Source organism: Neopsephotus bourkii, unplaced genomic scaffold (genome assembly GCF_033783945.1).
Source record: "Neopsephotus bourkii isolate Nb327-2 ecotype Australia unplaced genomic scaffold, CSIRO-AGI_Nbou_v1 NB_234, whole genome shotgun sequence".
Lineage (NCBI taxonomy): Eukaryota > Metazoa > Chordata > Aves > Psittaciformes > Psittacidae > Neopsephotus > Neopsephotus bourkii.
The window spans coordinates 34796-54138 of NW_026900744.1; the positions used below are offsets into that span (position 1 = coordinate 34796).

The following is a 19343-nucleotide window of genomic DNA, read 5'->3' on the forward strand; positions in this document are numbered from 1 at the left end:
TCACTTAACTTATGGCTGCCCTGAGGGAATGTGCATAAGATTACCCAGTGATCTCTAAATCAGTCCCAGAACAACCTTCCCCAGCCACTGCCAAACAAAAGCATTTCCAGCAGAGTTCAAGTCTTCTTTTCTCTGTAAGAAACCCCCTTTTCATACCAGCTCAGCTGTTACTCTTGAGTGTGAGCTGGTGGAAACACACACAAATACCTGCAACCTCACTGAAATGAATGGTAAAAAGTGCTATTGAATTCCAGGAGACTGGAATGGGGTTTACACCCATTTAAGGAAGGAAGGATGGATTTGTATAGCATCTGCAATGCATAGGGCAGGTAGGTGCAGCATCTACCAAGCATCATCTAGCAAGCAAATTCTCAAGAGGTGGGGTGTTTATAGACCTTTACTCTCCTACCAAAGTAATTCAGTCACTGACATCTCAGAGTGAGCTTCACAGGGTAAGGTTATGCTATATCCTCATTTGGTTTGATGAGGACTAGGGGATGCCCTGTTCTGCACCCAGTCTGCATTCATTATCACCAGTCTATCACCAGAAGACTGCCCAGGCTCTTGGGGAATGAAGATTTTTGTGCTTCTATAGAAGCAAGCCCCTGTTAGAGACCTGTTTGCTCTGTTCTCCCTCTCTCCTATTCTCTTACCCATAACCAGAGCCCCACACCTGGCAAACGAACCAGAAACACAAACAGCACATGAGAAGGAGCATCCCTGCCAAGTAAGCAAGTGCTATGAATAAGCAGCACTTTACGGCCCCCCTTTGGAGTGATATCTGCTTATACCAGCCTACAAGATTGTTCTTTCCACCAGCATGGATGGGTGGGTTTCAGGTGAATCCAACCTAACAGTTCTGCTGCCACATCTAAGTCCAGCTGTGCAATCACCTCCAAATGTCTGACATGATCCCACATATTGGAGCTTCTGAAGTTCCTCATTAATCACCTAGGACTAACTAATGTCTAAAGCCCATGAGGATGCCCAGCATGACGGTGCACCAGAGCAAGGCCAAGCAAACTCTACCCATTACATAGGGACAATCCTGAGGCCACCTCTAGCCAATGCTGAAGGACCTTAGCAGCTAGATTAGCTTCATGTGAAGGGATATGGCATTGCCAACTGTGTGAGGAGACACATCAGGGTGAGGACTCTGAGGTAACAAGTTGTCCCTACACATCCAGTTGTTGGATCTGCTATGCATTGATATTCCTACACAGATAGACTTGGAAGCTGCTCACATCAACATTCAGCTGGAGGAAATCCCAGCCACGAGCCCACTGGAATCAGGGGAATCAAAGTGTTACTAATAAAGAGCCATTTCTTACCCTCCCAAATCCACTCTCCCAACAGTAGGATGCAAGAGGGAGGATTTCTCTTAAGCTGAGCAGCTCCAGCAGGAAATGGCACATTTAGCACTTCTTTCATGACTGACTTTTCACCACATTCCTTTTGTGCCCTCTCCCAAGCGCTACTGATGGTGACAGCAGCCCAGTATCCCTGCCAGATCCCTTCATCTTTAAGAGCAGCACCTTACACTTGCACCAAAGCACCCGGACCCAGGGTGCCAATACATACTTTCTGCTTGGCTGGTCCTTAGACATGGCCACAGTAGTGTCTCTCCATCTTAGCTCTACAAATCACAGTGGCACCAGATCAAGCCTTTAGCTGTGTTATTTCCCAAGGTTTCCTCATCACAAATGTTGACAGTAAGGATCAGCTTTAAGCAACAAACCAGAAAAAAACCTACAATTCCATATATTCAATCAAATCCTGTTGGTTCCTTCAGAAGAAAACACGCTGCACCATGTTATTACACAGGCACAAGAGGAAATCACTCTTTGGATTTGGAAAGCAGGTATTAATGGGTTCAGACTGCAATAGAGGGCATGTTCACTTTGCAATCGAGTTACTTTCTCTGATACACCCTTGATTCTATTTTCCTGGCAAATTGTGATTGCTAATAAACTGCAATAACTTTGAGTTTACATTATGACTCACAGCAGATTATCTTGGGCAGTAATGACATTCCCGAAGCGGAGGGTCTCTCCAGTGAAATAGCTGGCATATGGAAGCAATTGGGTATTTACAGATTCCGATGAAACCTACATATTACTGCTGAAGAAACCATGTTTTGATAAGATAACAGGCAGCAAGCTGATAGATGTATTTCTTAAAGGGAAGAAAACATGAAGCTCTTAACATCTGCTAGGGAGCCAGGCTTCACCCGGAGCTCATGGAAGCCAATAGGTTGAGTCCTTCAGGCTTTGCTGGGGTTGATAATCAAGTCTTCACACTTTCTTGGAACACGGACATGTTCTGGGTCAGCTCACTCCATCCCAGAACACTTTATCCTACAATAATATTCCAGCCTCCCGCTTACTCTAACCTGGAATCTGTTTATTTCCTCTAATACCCAATTCTCAGTGTCTCATTCTGAAACCCCCAGGGCACCTGAAGTGGGAGCTTTAATCTCATTGCTCTATTAGTCAATCTTTCTCCTTGTCTTCAAACCCTGTTTACACAGAGCAGCCTCCCTCCCTCATCCCCTCTGCTTTGTCTTTTGCTTCTCAAGGCATTTCCTAGCTGCTGCGCTCGGGCTCCACCTTGTCATGTAAATCCAATTCAATTTGCACAGTTCTGCTTCACTGAGGCTGCTCTCTAATGCATTCAAGCTCCGTGAAAAATCCCAACCAGGTGATACACACAGAGGCAGCAGGTCCTAACGCAGGATGTGGCAAGGCTCTTCAAAACGCACTCCAAGAGCAGGCAGGTGCTTTGGAGGGCTGATTTGCTTTACTTCTAATATTGACTTTTCATTACCAACAGCTAAACATTGTTGTTCCCATATGATCCACGCTGCCACAAAATCCATTTTGCCCTGGGGTCATTGACACAGTTGGAAAACTTTCTGTGTTTACTTCATTTGGGAGAAAATGGTTTATTTTTCATGCAATAATGTCAAACCGTGTCCATGCTCATACTGCGAGCTCTGATCCTGCTCTTCACTAGGCTTTGGACTACACACCCATGCTTAGTATGGAGGTGTCTTCCAAAACCTCTAGTGCAGAGATGACAGCGTGCAGGAAACTAGGGGGAAGGATAAGTTTTATTTCATGGTTTTATATCATCTTCTTCTCAGTAGATGAAGTTTTGGGAACACTCAGTATTGCTCTGCTTTGCTTCCAAACCAGGTTTGATCCCCTGCGAAGTACCTCCGAAACCAGCAGCATTACAGAGCTCAGGTACAAGAGGCCAGCTTGAGGTTTAGATGGCATTTAATCTACTCTTCTGGGCAAAATAACCCAAACAAAACCCCCAAAGCCACAACAGATCCCCAGCTTTTGCTCCACTTGGGCAATAAAACTGAAAAACACTCTTATAATAGCTTAGTACATAAATACAGGGCACCACAACAGTTCAGGTGATTTATTGGCACTTCACATTATGAGGGTGACAGAAAGCACTGCAATAGTCAAGCACCACGGTCAAGGCCATTATAAACATTTCTCTTAGAGGGGTTTATTACAGAGCTGTAAAAGTAAGCTCTAGGCTAGAAGCTGGCATCTGAGTTGCCTCTGCCTTTGAAGTATTTTATTGCCATTAGAAATTTGGAAGGGTAAAAAATAAATCCATTTGGAAACCATGGTTTCATCAGCCACTGCATAGCAAGAGTGAAGAGGGCAAGCAGATAAGAAAGGATGGGGAAGAAGAGAGGGAGCAGTGCTGTTAAGATGAATAACGCCCAGCAGATCACGTGCCAGGGCGATGTTTTCGGTTCACCTTTTCCCATCCATAAGTGACTCGAGAGCAGTGATTTCTACAGAGTTTCTCACCCTCTCCAAATATTTGCCCAGCCATTTCCATGCAGTTATTGGTGTGTAATTTACAGCTTTTCACAGCAGGGAACGCAAGTCGCCCTGGGGTACGGCATGCCATTGAGTGCTGCTGGGAAAGCTGCGGTGCTCCGCCTGGCTCCCTGTCTTCATCAGAAGAGGAGGAATTCGTATCCAAGTGGCTCAGCCCTGCCAGGTTACACATTGGCAAGTGGTAAATCCCACCTGGCCTGATGCTCCAGCTTCAGAAGCCTGGGCCAGGCAGGAGGGGGCTGCTTTTCCATTCCAGACTCTCCAAATGCGGGTTCCTCTCAGATTTCAAATCCAGAAGGGATCATTGTGAGCTTCCTACACAAGAGAGCCCATTCCTTTTTCTGGTTAAGCATATTTGGTTGACTATCACCACAGCATTGCCCCTGCTCATTAGTTACCTGCAGAGCTCATTGGAGCATCCATGGGAAGACTCATGCTCACTGATACCTTTAAAACCCAGTATAGAAAAGGGTTGCATAGAAGACACTTGGAAATGGGTTTACCACCCAGGAGGACAGTATGAGAACACAAACTTCTCTATTAGCCAGGCTGGACAGGGCTAGAAGCAATCTGCTCTAGTGGAAGGTGTCCCTGCCCATGGCAGGGGGTTGGAATTGGATGAGCTCTAAGGTCCCTTCTAACCCAAACCATTCTATGATTAGCACCAACCAGGGTTGCACTCTGAGCATACTGGAGCTCAGCATCCCGTTTTGATGGCTTGTGTGTACCCCTGGTACGTCACAGAACCCAGTTCAGAGAGACAAGAAGCTTTCTTCATCAATTGCCTCATTCCTCCAGGACAAACCTCACAGTGAAACCTATTTGGATAGAGGAAACTATCTGGAAAATCAGCCTGGAACATCTCAAACCCAACCAGTAAGGTTTGGTGAGGATGACACCCCAAAAGCAGCACAGGAGAGAAGACACCCTGATTTACACCACCTGGCAGCCTGGCCTTACACCCTGGGAAACTGGTGCTATTTTGGTCTGCCCTTTTCACAGCCACGTTCACCACTGAAATCCTCCCAGATGCTGAATTCCGGGCTGGATGGATGAGTCCAGCTTGGAGCAGATGTTTATCTCATTTGCTTCCACATGTTTTTAAACATTTCACATGTAGGAAAATGATAAAAGCAAGAAGATTAAACATGGATGTCCAGAGTGTAATTAACATCCCTACTGGAAAGCTGGGTGTGTTTTATCTTTAACACAGAGTGACACCAGCTTCCTTTGTAACACGCATGAGTCCCGGGGGGGTGATCAAAAATAACACATTGATGTTGTTAAGAATCATTTACTATTAGTACTGTTACAAAGCCTGGGTGAATCAACTCGGTGAGACCAACACAACCTCTGTGAATCAGTTAAACTCTATTTTAAGGTCTTGAATAAGACTTTGATGGGACTGAGTGTAAAAACCTACACATGGGTGAGATGCAAGTAAGGAATTTTGACAGGGGCATTTGACTGACCCAACAAATCCATGCATCAAGCTGTCATCATCACCAAATGTGCATGCCTCAGATTTTCCAGTTCAGCAAGCTTATAGAACATTGGGGCTTTTTATATATTTAAAAGCACGAGTTAAAATATAATTACAATATAAAAATGTTATAAAATAAAAAGCTTATGTTTTATAAGCTGGCCACACTGGAAAATGTGAGGCACAATCATCTTCTCCATAGCGGTCTCCATATTATGGTTCCAAGTTCCTCACACCTTGTAATACAATTAAGCATCCCCCTTCAGTGCTTCAAGTTTTGCAGACTACCATCAGAAGCAACCAACCAGGCTCTGCTCTCTCCAACCATCCCAACACTTGGTGGCTTGGAAATAGATTAGTCCAAAAGCACGTATGAGAAGAGAACCCTAGGGGTAGCTTTTCTCTATAAACTCCCTGCATAGAGTGAAAGACAGAGGGGACACAACTATTCTCTTCTCAGATGCAAATGTGCCAAAGGCTTCCAACTACATGACTTAATGCAGCCTGGTGACAACATAAACCCATGTGTAGGAAGATGCAACAGCTCTAAGCAATGGATTAGGGAGTTCAGTTTAACCAAGGCCTAAATGTGTTATTTATCAGATAGGAACAGTGTTAACATATGTATTCTTTAATTACATATTACATATGCTCATATCCTGCATCTCCATTTCCCACATAAGCATGGTCCATGCTGCCAGTCCTATGGCAAAGCAGTATTAGCACCTCATGGCCACTTGGCTGTTCTTTGGATCAAAGGCTTGCACATCTTTGAACATGAGGGCTGAAGAGGTTAAGGTAAATCCAGACAAATCCATCTCCTGATAATTACAGGAAATTCTAGACACGAAGATTCTTTGGCTGGGTGATCCATTAACAGGTTGCAAGAGGTATTGTGCTGGTTTTGGTTGGGAGAGGGTTAATTTTCTTCGGGGTAGCTGGTATGGGGCTGCCTTTTGGATCAGTGATGGATACAGCATTGGCAACAGGGAAGTTTTAGCTATTGCTGAGCAGAGCTTACACAGAGTCAGGGTCTTTGCTTCTCATGCTGCCTCACCAGCAAGCAGGCTGGGGGTGCGTGAGGAGCTGGGAGGGGACACAGGCAGGACAGCTGACCCAAGGGATATTCAATACCATATGGCATCATGCTCAGCACGTAAAGATGGGGAAAGAAAGACAAGGGGGAGTGATGGCATTTATCTTTCCAAGTAATCATTATGCCTAATGGAGCCTGCTTCATCTGGAGATGGCTGAACATCCACTTGCAATTGGGACATGGCGAATGAATTACTTGTATTGCTCTGCTTGTATGCACAACTTTTGCTTTACCTATTAAGCTGTCTTTATCTCAACCCATAAGTTCTCTCCCTTTTACCCTTCTAATTCTCTCCCCCATCACACCAAGGCAATTGAGCAAGAGGTTGTGTGGGGCTCATTTGCTGTCTGGGGTTAAGCCACAGTCTTGCCTGTCAAAATCTCTCCAGTTATGAGCATATGGCTTACCTAAAGGAGCATAGGGGATGTTTGGAGTATGGATTAGATCATTCTGCACCATAAGGACACCCTGTCCTCCCTATTTGTTCTTTCTGCCTGGATCTATGGGATGGAATATCCAAGCAGAGTACAGCTGCATCTCACAACTTGTGATCTATAATTGTGATGAAATCAGGTTTTGAACTCTCATGGACTGTATGGGCCATGAGGTTGACCTGGAAACCAAAGGTAAGAAGTGGAGAAAGGAACAGAAAGGTGGTGCTGCCCTGCCCAGATAAGGAAGAGACTAAAAACATCTGACTGTGGGGCCTGGGAGCCCCAGTCCTAGGTCCCAGCTAAAACCTTGTATGTGTGCTGACTCCATACTGCTCCCCCATAGGCTATGGTTGTCTTTGTAAGGAGACCCAAGAAGCTGGTCAAAGAAGAGCTACAAGAGGCTCCATTATGCCTCAGCTTCTGGATGACATCCTGTGCTACGCATTGGCTGTATCCCTTCTTGATTCAGCCCCCAATGAATCTGAGACAGAAGGGACTACAAGGGTAAGGATCATTCCTAGGGACAACTTAAAGGGTGGACACAACACTGCTAACCCAGTTGCAGGAGGCTGGGCAAAGCTGGGTGAACCATGACAACTTCAGGTGGATAAAAATAATCTGCAGCGTGTCCAGGGCTGACTCTTAGGTGTTAGGGAGCACCATAAGGAATGATACTTAGATTTTGGAAGACGGAGTGGAACGTTCCAGTTCTTCCCAAAATATACAGTGGAAATACTTGGGCTCAGAGAGGATTACTATAGCCAGGGCAACAGGAGAAGCAGCAGCAGTGCTGGCAGTGCTAGGGAAGTTGAGAGCTGACTCAGACATTATCTTCCGTGCTGCCGATCCCAACGTCCTCGCCTGGCCTTTGTCAATGCATTTCACTAGTGCTCTGAAGGCCAAATCCCCAGCTATGGGTCAAGCCAAAGAGAATAGGCTTGAACGTGGGGTGACTGGCAACAGAAAAACTTCTCCAGACACTTACTGTGGGCCAGAGGTGAGCTGATGTGTGATTGTTATTGCAGGCTGGGAGGCATGGTGTGCTTGGCAGCTGCTGTTTCCATCTGCCTGCATGGCTGGATGGGGAAAGCCAAAGAGAACTCATCCAGGCCACCGTCTCCCAGCTGCCCATGGGCCTGTCAAGGATAGTTGCCTTATGAATAGGTAAACGTCCCAGTGGGACAGTCTGTCCTGGTTTGCTGTCCCTTTGCACAAGAGGTCACTATTTCCTGATGAAGGATTTCTCAAGGACATCACAGCATCAGGAATCGGAGAACAGAACTGCTTCACTTTCCCTGTTTGCTTATTCTGTTCCACCCAAACCATCATATGGAGTTTCTTCGTGTATTGTCCAAAACCTTCAACTACGGACAGTGGACTGCTTCCAAGCTGAACATGACTATTGATGATGCACCTCTGCTGAGCCTATTTCAGGTTGTCGCCATAAAATGATGATCTACTAATAATCACAATTTTACTCCAGTTAAACTAAGAAACAGATTATAACTGGCATCCCATCAAGTGCCCCCAACTCCCACCAAGGCACCAAGGAAGGCAAAACTCCTCCTCAAATCAACATCAACACATGTAAGTCCAGTGGCATGAAACTACAGGACTTATTCCTTCCACTTGTGAGCATTCACTCCAGACCATCAGTCAGACCACCAGCAGCTCTTTTCCTTCTGGCCTTCACCATATCTAAAGACAGGTTAGCAAGAGGAATTTCAGGCTCATTACAAAGGGACACTGTGTTTTAGGGCACACCCCACAGTACCACCCTTCTCATCAAACCAGGCCATCAACTGAAGCAGGACCAGAGCTGAGTTTAGGGCCAGGAGTCCAAATTCCCTTCCCATAGCAACCAGCCATCAAGGAGAAACAGAGTCAGCATGCATCCAGGGAGCACACCCAAGTCCCAGCATGGGATTGCTCCAAAGAGATGTCATGGTGATGCTATTTAAGAAACAAGCACTGAGTTTCCCCCACCCTCACTGTTCAGTTTCACTGTTTATGATCATCTGTCCGGAAAGCATAAATAAATCCCACTTAATGTCACTGTCATTTTTCAAGCAGGAAGTGTCACTGGTTGACACCCAGCCATTAATTTGACATGAGGTAGTAAAATCATTTGATTCTGCAAGTAGGATTTTATAGGAATTAACCAGCCTAAAGATTTATGGCCAACATATTGCTTTCACTGTAAAGGCTGGTATAAATGAAAAGAGGCATCATGATTACTTATTGTAAAGGGGTTTTTGACAATGGAAACAGAGTCACTTAGGAAACCTGTTTTTTCTATAGAAGCACATATTAATTTTATTCATATTCTTTAAAGAAATGCCACAAAGGTATTTTAGGAGAAGAAGATATTGTGAGAGGCATAGAGAAATAGATGGGGTTTTAGTGGTGTGTAAACTTTAACCCTAAAGAACAAGCACATAAGCTGCAGCCAAAGAGATGATGGCCACAGTTCACATGTCAAAGGGTTTGTTACTGTCTAGCTATCTGGTGAAACCTGAGATCATAGAATGGTTTGGGTTGGAAGGGACCTTAAAGCTCATTCAGTTCCACACCTTCCACTAGAGCAGGTTGCTCCAATCCCCGTCCAACCTGGCCTTGAACAGCGCAAGGGATGGGGCATATCCCTATTCTGGGAACTGCCATAACCGATGCATCCAAATTGGACATCCACAGCCCCTGAACAAACAACGTGCGATCCAGCATTCATTATTATGGACACAGCTGTGCGTTAACAGGCTCAGGTAGCTTCTGGCTTACATCCCATCGCCTTGGAGCAAGGTGGAGCCATTCCTGATCCACAGGCAGAGCTGCAATCCTATTGCTGGTGTCTGCATTGCCTCTGCAACACCTCACAGCCCCAGCCAGAATTCCTGCACGAACCAACCCACAGCAAGAGGGCCTCTGCACCAAGGAGATTTATATGCTCAACAGCAGGAGACTGTAGGGGAGCAGATGGAGAGGGAGTCATGCAAGGTCATATTGGAACTACATGGCAGAAGCAAGAACTTCGCCCAGTTGAGCTAAACCCTCGCTCAATGGCAAAACCATGAGACCATCCTTCCTCTTAGAAGAGTTTTTCCATGCCCTAACAAGCCTGGTGGGGAACTTAATGACATCTGCGTGCTCTTGCCTGAGCAAGGACCTCATGATTTGGCTGGGGGCCATGAAAAGAGATGTCCAAAAGTTATGAAAATAAAGGTATTTATCTTCATTGTTAGAAACAGAGCCTGAGCCTTTTATTTCCCTCTCTTGGAGGATTAAGCTCACAGATTTACAAAGAACTGGTTGATTACCAAAATAAATACATGGCCATGCCAATTTATAGGACAAAAACGTAGGAAATCCATCCAACCAAATCAGGCAAAGTGTAATTCATGGGAGAGCCCTCAGCATGTGCAAAGGGCACAGTGCATGTGGAACAAAGTACATAGGGAAAACATGCTAGAAAGCTCTATCTGCAGGAACAATTCCCAGCACAGCATACAATGGAGCTATAAAATAAATGGCTTGGCTCTCCACTGGAAGCAAAGCCCAACTGTTCTCAATGAGAAGGAGGATCATGTATCTTTATAATGAGAATTCAGTCATTTTTAAATGTTGGCTTTGCTCATATCACCACCAAATCTGTCTGCAGAGCTGACAGGCTGCAGACTTCATTTGGATTTCTAACTGTGATTATACATGGCAGTGATGGATACCACAGGGTTTCCAGGGGCTTAGGGTTTAGGGCTGGTTTTTGGTTTTCAGTTGTTTGGGGCTTGGGATCGAGGGGGCTGTTGGGGTATTTTTAGTGTCACCGTCCAATGAGGCTTAAAGAGCCCTTTCCTCATTTTAATAGTTCTGATAATGCACAGAGATGAAAGCAGACCCTGAACAAGTTCTTCTTTATATTGGCAAAGCTGCCCCTTCTGCAATGAAACCCAAGAGCAGTTTCTGCTTTCAGTGCTCAGTGAGATGGAGCAGAACATGCTTACTGAGGCTGAACATACCATTGCCCTCAGAGGTGTAAGCACCACCCTTAGCAGCAAAGGTGATCCTCAGAGCACTAAAACATCTGCTTGCTCAGTAACAAAACAACCCCACAACCACATGGACATAAAGGAGCGTGGCACGTTCAGGCATTAAGGGAACTTTCCTTTCTCACAAGGCAGAATAATGTTTTATAGACAAAAGCACATATATGAACGATGCGTTTCACAATCTGATCAGCTCCTTTCACAGCCCAACCTGCAGAAACAGTTGAAAACGAGGAAGCCTTCATGTAAGGCTTAAACCCACATTTGGAATCAATTCTTTCCTTCTCCCACCAAGGCTACAGACAAGCACAGCACTTGCATTACAGTTGGATGCAAAGCAAGACTCTGTCATAGCCTGGTGCAGCAATGTCCAAGGCTTTACAGGAGATGGGCAGAGTTGGGTACTCAATTTCTCCACATCTTTGCTCCTATTATTAAGACTGAAGAGCAGAAGATTGCTCAATTACTGCTCTGGAAACCAAGTAAATGTTATTATCCCTAGGGACTACAGCCTGGTCTCCAATGGGAATAGCAACAGGAATAATTTTGACTTCTGTAAGGCTGTTCTCCACACCCTGAGGAGAACGTCCCTGCATTTGCAACACAAGACATTTGGAAAGCAGCAACCCACATATTAGCCTCATCTGGGGCACATGAGACAGACTGGAGTTTGGGCATGTGTGCCAAGTGGTTAACTGCTGCTTTGGAGACAAGTTAAATGCACCCAAATCAGTAAGCTGATGACAGGCATTGAGTTCACAGCATCTTCTTTACCAGTGGACACAAAGCAGGTCAAAGAATGGGTTCAGATGAGTTGCAGATACCAAATGTGCTCAACTGAGCTAATCTCACACACCACAGGGCTTGGCCCCAGCAAAAAGGATCTTTCTCATACTTCCAAGCACCATGAAGTCCACAGCATAGAAGTTCTGCACAGAAGCTGGATAACACCTTGAGCTCCAGGCTGCTGTAGCCTTCAGAGCAGCAGTACATGGCCAGGTAGCATGAAAGCAGCTCAGGAAGATCTAGACCACACCACAGTCCTTGCAGTGATGTGAACACACCGAGATGCTCTTTGTTCTTTGCACAAAAGTAGAAAGTTGGATGCAATGCCTCTGGGACTCCCATCCTTGCAGTGAGCATCATCCTGCCACTACATTGATAGCAAGTTTAAAGGCGATAAGAACAAGTCCACACTTCAAAACTGAGACTAAAGCACAGATGCCCCAAAGTACAGAACCAGCAGCACCCAGTACCACAGCTAAGTGCTGCTGTGGCATAGACCAGCTGCAAAGTGTTCATAAAGCAAAGCACACAAGAAAGCCAAGCAGGGCTCTGACTCTCCTCTTCATGCCAACCCCTTCAACCCAGCACTCCTTCCTGAGCTTTTGCCATCTGTGCACAGGCCTCAAGGCCAAAACAAGAGGAGCCTTCCCAGTTGCAGCCTTTGGAGCAGGCCAAAGTCTCCGTACATGGTGAGCTGTGAAATATATGGACTCCCAGGCTTTACACGAGCCTCACTCTTCTGTGCAATATCATATGGCTTTTGGATTTCTCTGCCCTGTCCACCTCTCCCATGTGTTCCTGATAATTGCTTACATATGGAAGGGTTTCTCGTTTGCCCTTAGAAGGGACACGCTGTTGTTCCTCCTTCTTAGATGAGGCTACAGGCGTACACATCATTTTTATGGGTGTATTTTATTGCCTCTACTTCTGTACAGCACATGCCACTGGTCTCCCTAGCCTTTGCTTTCAGTCCGCTGTTTGCCATTGCCTTGCTGTTAGGTCTCCTCATTCCCCATCTTTCTTAGTCAAAACAGGGGCCCCTAATTAAGAGAATGCCTTATAAATCTCCCTGCATCCAAATAAGATCCAGAGCCTGGCTGGGGAGACAGATCTGGAGACAGCGGGTAGGTCTGGCATTCCTCATGCTGCACACAGGCTTCCTCTAGCGATGCTCTGCTTGGCACGTGAGCTTGGGTCTCAGCACTGGCTCCTGGTGCCGAGACCCATGCTCATGTGCCCACTGCTTATAGCAACCATCTAAGAGAAGGATGGGCTGGAGACCATCCACTCAGGCCCCAAACCTTGGTTATATAGAGCAAAGACCCCAAGTAGGATGCTGACCCTGGAGGAGAGGCAGTCACCCTGTCTAGGGCTCCCTCACAGGACCCCATGGCACACAATGGTAGAGGTGGGTAGCAATCTCTCCCCACAAAAGCTGGGGATTTACTGCTGACACATGGCCAGCAGAGTGTCGGGTCAGTGGGCAAGCTGCATTCACATGTTGTTCTTCCTTTGTCAGGGCATATCCTACCTTAAAAAAAACCCCAAACCAACCCAAAACCCAAGGATGGAGGGTCCCGTTATGGACTTTGCCCCAGTTTTACAGTGCCTGGTAGAAGGCAGTTCCCAGCTCAGCACATCCATCCCTGACTCATCACCCCATGGAAAGGCGGGCAAGAAGCTCATCGTGGGTTAGGTCTCCTGGGTTGCTCTCTTCTCTTTCCATCTGTGATGTGTGTGCACAGGGAAGACAGGTCTTAACCTGGGCAGGATCACCCTGATAAGACAGAAGCCTGTGATTTACACATTGCATCATCCAGGTTATGTGTCCAAAGCGGAAGGCCTGGGTATGGCCCTCAAAACTCACAGTAACACCAAGCAGCTTACTGAAAACCTGTTCCTTGTGGAAGAGTGATACTGGAGGCACTATAACCCAAAAAGCACAAAGGACAGTGGTGGCCTGAAACAGAAATCACCCCAGCCCACTAAATCACAGCATTACCTTTGTCTGTGCTTGCCCCCAGCCCTGGCTTTTGATCAATACTGTGCCTGCCTGGGGATTTAAGCTCAGCCTCCAGTGGTGTCTCTGCATTACACTCGCACACAATAATTTCCTCGGTGTACACATTGCTGGAGAAACAGCTGGTGCCAGAATTCCCCAATACCAAATCCCTCCTTGGGCCAGTGCCCAGTACTCTGAAAAGGCCGTCAACATCTGGAAACAGTGATACTGCACATCTGTGAGACCCTTGGAATTACAGGATGGAGAGAGAACTACCTACAGGATGACTTATGTAGATAATTAAATCCCAACTAGGAGGACACTATAGATGTACTCACCTTCCCTAACACCGTAATGCTTGAACTACCACATGACCCAAACGCGATGCTGCTGCCATAAACAACCCTTGGGGTAGAAATAGATGTAAACTTTGCTTGCCCTTACAACAGAATTGCAGCTAGGGAGGCTAAGCAGGTAGGATAAATCTAAACAAGACATGCCTAATTATCAAGGGACTGATGCCGAGAGTCTCTTATTCACATGGAGTAGTAACAAAGCACATCATTGCACTGGTTATCAGCATGACTCAGCACACTAGATCCAGGCTTTAACCACAACCAGGACCTTTAGGATCAGACTAGGGTCATATAAAGCTTCTCCTGGCTTCCCACAAACTTGGGAAACCCATTTTCCTCACTTAGGTTTCACAAAACATGGCTAGAAGCAAAATAGCTTCATGCTTCTAGTACATTGGTTTTCTGGGTCCTGGTATGGAAGGGCACAGAAGAATGGCTTGTGGTTTTAGCTGGGTTGCAAACATTCCTTATTCATAATTCTGGTACAATTTATACCACAACATACAAGATACAGTGTCACATGCTTTGGAGCAAGGTATCTTTAATGCATTTTCTTCAAGTCAGTTAGGTTTTTACCACTAATGAAGTCCTGATTTCAAGACAGGGCAAGAAGGACCATAAAGACCTCTCCTCTATTCCCCCATCAGCATCACCCAGCCCATGCCATGGCAGAGGGTCTCAGCTCACTACCACACCACACATTGCAGCTCCAGCCTGGCCAGCATTTTGCAGACACTCACCCACCCACATCACTTCACATGCATGAGGAGCCCCACTGAAACCAGTGAGGCTGATGGGGCACCTGGTGCTGTTTGCTGCACTCATGTTTTGGGGATTGAAGAAAGCGGTTTTACCAAGTCACCCAGAAGTCAGAGGTGTTAGAGTCAAGAACTTAAAGAATGATCTACTTCAGCTGCTGTATTTGTGTACTAACACCTCCTGCTTGGCTCAAAGACCATGCGAATTCAAAGAGGCATCACTTAGTTTGTGTATGTTTTTCCATTCTGCTTACATTCTATATGCAGAAGTCACCCCTTGACAGCCAAGACCCCGGATCTCCATCACCCCAGCTACCCTAGAAGCTTGGGGGCATGTTTCCCCATGGTGATTCTGAACAGAAGAGACACCTACACCAACAAAACACTCAATACAGGCTCTGAAGTAGCAGAAGCCACCTGTGCACCCTACAAGAGCCATCCTGCTGGACATGATATACACACTACAGACAGATAACAACTTGTACAAAGAACAACATTAGCAACCATAACATGAAACACAAGGTAATGAGGCCTTCTGACACTTATCCCTTTGATCCGAGACCTAGGCTCATTGCAGTTATTTTCTAAGTCATCACAGATAAATACTGCCATGCATTTTCCATGACCCCAATCAAAAGCTTTCCCAAAATCAGGGAAATCACAGGCCCATGGTGCAGTAGCCTTCAGGAGTATATTTTGGAGAGCATGAGGGCAGATTTTTGCCCTTTTGCTAGTGAATAAACCTACTCTGTGGATACCCAGTATCGAAATGATGAGAGACCCGAGTTCAAAACAAGGTTTTTGTTTCACTGTAAATCCTATTTATGGCTTAGGGTGCAGCTGATACGCCGTTAGCTTTTATTTCATTGATAATTCTGTGATTGTAGTTGAAACCTTGCAACTTAATGAGCTGATGTTATTACTCATACTGTGTGGCCATCTGGAACCAGTTTGGTCAGAGAGCCCAAAGCACCAAAAGCCACCTGTAATGCATTAAGCCTCAGCCCAGTACCAACTCCGTGGATTTGAAAAGCCAGGCCTGCATAAATACTAACCTGTGAGAATGTAATTGGAGAAGTGATATTTAAGAACTTAGAGTTTGCCAGAAATGCTCATTCTCAGGGGAATGCATGCAGAGGCTTAAAGTTTAAAGCCAAGCGGTTTTTAGTTTCAACATTGTGAATCAAGAAAAACCATTGCATATGGATGTTGTTGGACTGTCCAAACCGCTAGGTTTATCCAAACAGACCAAGCTATGCCAGGGCTTTTCAAACCCAAGGCTCCCTTCCTAGCACCTGAGCCTCACTTTGCACATGTTGCTTATTACTGAGTTACTATCTCCAGACATCGCTCCAAAGGGACTGAAGAAACAAGAGGTCAGTGCTTCATAATGATTCACAGTCACAAAGCCCATGTGACTGCCACGATCAGCAAAGAAACCCCCAAATCATTATAGAGCAACCATGTATACAACAGGTAACACGAAACAAATTGCAAAGGCAGAAAACAGCATCAAAACATCCCAATAAGCACCAGCATCAAAACATCCCAACCACAGAATCACCACAGAATGGTCTGGAAAGGATCTTAAAGAACATCTTGTTGCAACCCCCCTGCCATGGAAGACCCAAAACACTCTATTAGGTATTGTGATCAGATATAAGCTGCCTCTAAGCCAAATGAAGAAATGGAGAAACTGCATTACCTGGAAGTCCCTGCTGTATCCTGAGCAAACCCATCCTTGGTGGCCTTCAGGGAGAATGCATGAGCTGGAGCTACTGGTGGCTCTGGTACTGGGGCACCAGAAAGGTAGGCTGTGCTGGCAGAGACATAAATGAGCATGGTTGCTCTGTGCTCGTTAGCCCAGTGCTGATTCACACCAGCTGGGGGGTGAGTCACTGCTCAGATTGCAGAGATTTGGGGAAAAAACAATTTGGGGAAAAATCACATTTTTCTTCGAGGTTTTCAAAATTCTTTTGGCATTTCTAGGGTAAAATTGTATATTGGGAGTTGCTTACACATTACCTAAAACCCTTGGTTCAGTTAAGGGTTGTCATGGTTTAAGGCACACAAAGCTCTGATGCTTCCAGGTAGGAGTGCAAATCCGAAGGGATAGAGATGGCTCAGCCTTTGCAAGGGTTTTAATTCATTTTATTCTCATTTATCCCACAGAAGGGGACTTCATAGAGCAAATATAAATGGTTGTCTGTCTTCTCACACCTCTTCTTCTACCAAGCTAACACTGAGCTATCAACTTCCCTCTCCAGTAAACACAGGCCTTTCTGAAGACACAACTGGATGCATGAGCACTTTCCCTTAGAGGAGAGACTGAAGTGTTTCACAAGGTCCATGTAAGCAAGCAAACATGGTGCTTGTGTGAAAAGCAGATTTTATTCATCACCATCTACATTTTACCCACTCAAGATACACTGCAAAGCCTCAGCATGGCCAGCACCATCCAAAGCTCAACTATCACATCCAGCTGTCTTGCCTGGAGTTAGTTTGTGCTTTATTTATTATTTGCTTAATGCATTTTGGTGACAGAAATGAATCCAGTTTAGATGAAGGCCTCAAGTACCATTTCCCCCCTCCCTGTGTAATCCTGAAGTGCTTTGAAATTCACAAACAGTCATAAAACCAGGAAAAAAGGGCCAAGGAGAACTCTTTCTGATCTGGTTTTGATATAAGTGATGCGATGCAATATAAAAGAGCATCTACAGAAAGCCCACAGTAACAGCGAAAGCGTGAAGAGGTTTGATTTTAAACCCCAAAGTGTGGTGGATATATTAAGCAGGAGTTGGGGAGAGGTCATGCATTCCTCACACATCAATGTTTTCCAATCCCACCCCTGCCTGGAAAACAACCCAATCCTTTCCCTTCTCCATCCCCATGGCCAGGTAGGGGCTGCAGTAGAGGCCCATGGAGAAGCGGGTTGTCCCCTGGCCATGCTGACTAAAGTCCCACCGTTGAACATAGGGAATAAAAACTAACCCCAAAAGGAGGGCTGAATTTCCACGTGGACAAGCAACAGACAGATCTGGCAGCCACTTGCTTTTCACTCCCTTGCTTTGTTCTGTGTCAGAATATATTAGGACACAAACCTTTCTGGCTCGCAGACAGGAAAGCCTTTTTTGTGGGACGGCAGATACTTGTTTCTTCGTGATCCTTCAGACTCCTTCTTCTCTTCTGGTTTCAGCAGATTCTTCAATATTTTGTGGTGGGGGGGTTGAGTAATTCAGTGTAAAACCATCCAAGGAAATCTGCTCTGTAACAGCTCTTTGTGGTTGACTTCCCGAGAACGCACTTGAGTGAGAGCTCTATCAGAAACGCTGCTGTCTCTTCAGCCGGGTGAAGGTTGGCATGGGAGGATAAAAGCCCACAAAACCTTTGAAGGCTTCACAAAAGCATTTAGGAAACTTACTGAAAATTCCCCAGTATTTTCTGGGAATATCTTTTTTTTTTTTGGTTAAAAATATCTATTCTACCTTTTCCCTGAAATGTATTTGTGGCTTGGACTGCGGTAGGAATCGCTCTTGCCAGAGCTTTATTAGTCCGAGCACTCATAATTCCATGTACATAGAGGCAACAGGAAGAAAGACCATATCATCCCTTACAATTGCTGCATGCTGTAAGAAACCTGGGGCTTCCTTTGAACCTCCAGTTAAGCCCCATTTATTCCCTACTTTTTATTTCAAATCATTTTCTTCCTCTGAAGCTTTTCATTTTTCCTTGACACCGTATCTGAGATGGGAATCCCACCCGTGCCAGTATGCCATTTCCCTGACCATGGCTGCATCCTCCCAACCTCCCCTATTTCTATTCCACCCGTGCTGCTTTGATATATAAGATCTCTGATGTTGGGGTGGAAAGATTTTTATTCCAAACTTCTTTCACACTTAATCAGCCTCAGGAAAAAAAAGAAAGAAAAAAGAAGGAAAAAGCAGGATTCTTGGGAAGCTCAGCTTGGAAAACATCAATCACAACCCCTTGAAGGCCTCACACTCACTGATAAACTGACAGTGAACAGTGCCACCAACTCACTGCTGGTGACAGCTCTGGTTCCACACGGGCCCCACAGTGACAGAGCTCATTGCAGTGTGGTCCTTGAGCAGGTACCTGGCTTCCTGAAGGACAAGGATGCCCAAGCACAACCTCCAGCAGACGTGTTCCCATTGCAGCCAGGAGCCACGCTCAGAATAGGATCCAAAAGAAGGTGCTGTTTGCTTTGCTATTCTATCTCGTATAAACCACTTGGATTTGCTCTAGGAATAACAAAAATGCCTTGCTGCTTTGTTTGCATTTTATTCATTCACAGCCAGGATTTCCAAGAGCTCCGAAGTGTGGGCACACAGATGCTGCTCTGCAGTCAGCCCAGCATTTGGCTGTCAGGAGAAAATTCAACCTACACTCAATGCCTACAAGGAAAAAAACATAAGGAAACCCATCGAGATTAACTGGCTCATTCAGCATCCCACAAGTTTTCATTCACAGCTTTCGCTGCCAGCGTTGCACCATTACA

General features: G+C 45.6%; 1 long non-coding RNA gene across 1 annotated transcript; it reads right to left on the reverse strand.

Moving 5' to 3' along the window:
• Nucleotides 1-3417: 3417 nt before the first annotated feature.
• On the reverse strand, nucleotides 3418-16754 carry LOC133207628 (uncharacterized). Its single transcript, XR_009724096.1, has 2 exons — nucleotides 16530-16754; nucleotides 3418-4187 (listed from the first exon to the last, which is right to left on the reverse strand). It is a non-coding gene; the product is annotated as an uncharacterized LOC133207628 (long non-coding RNA).
• Between the last annotated feature and the right edge of the window lie 2589 nt (nucleotides 16755-19343).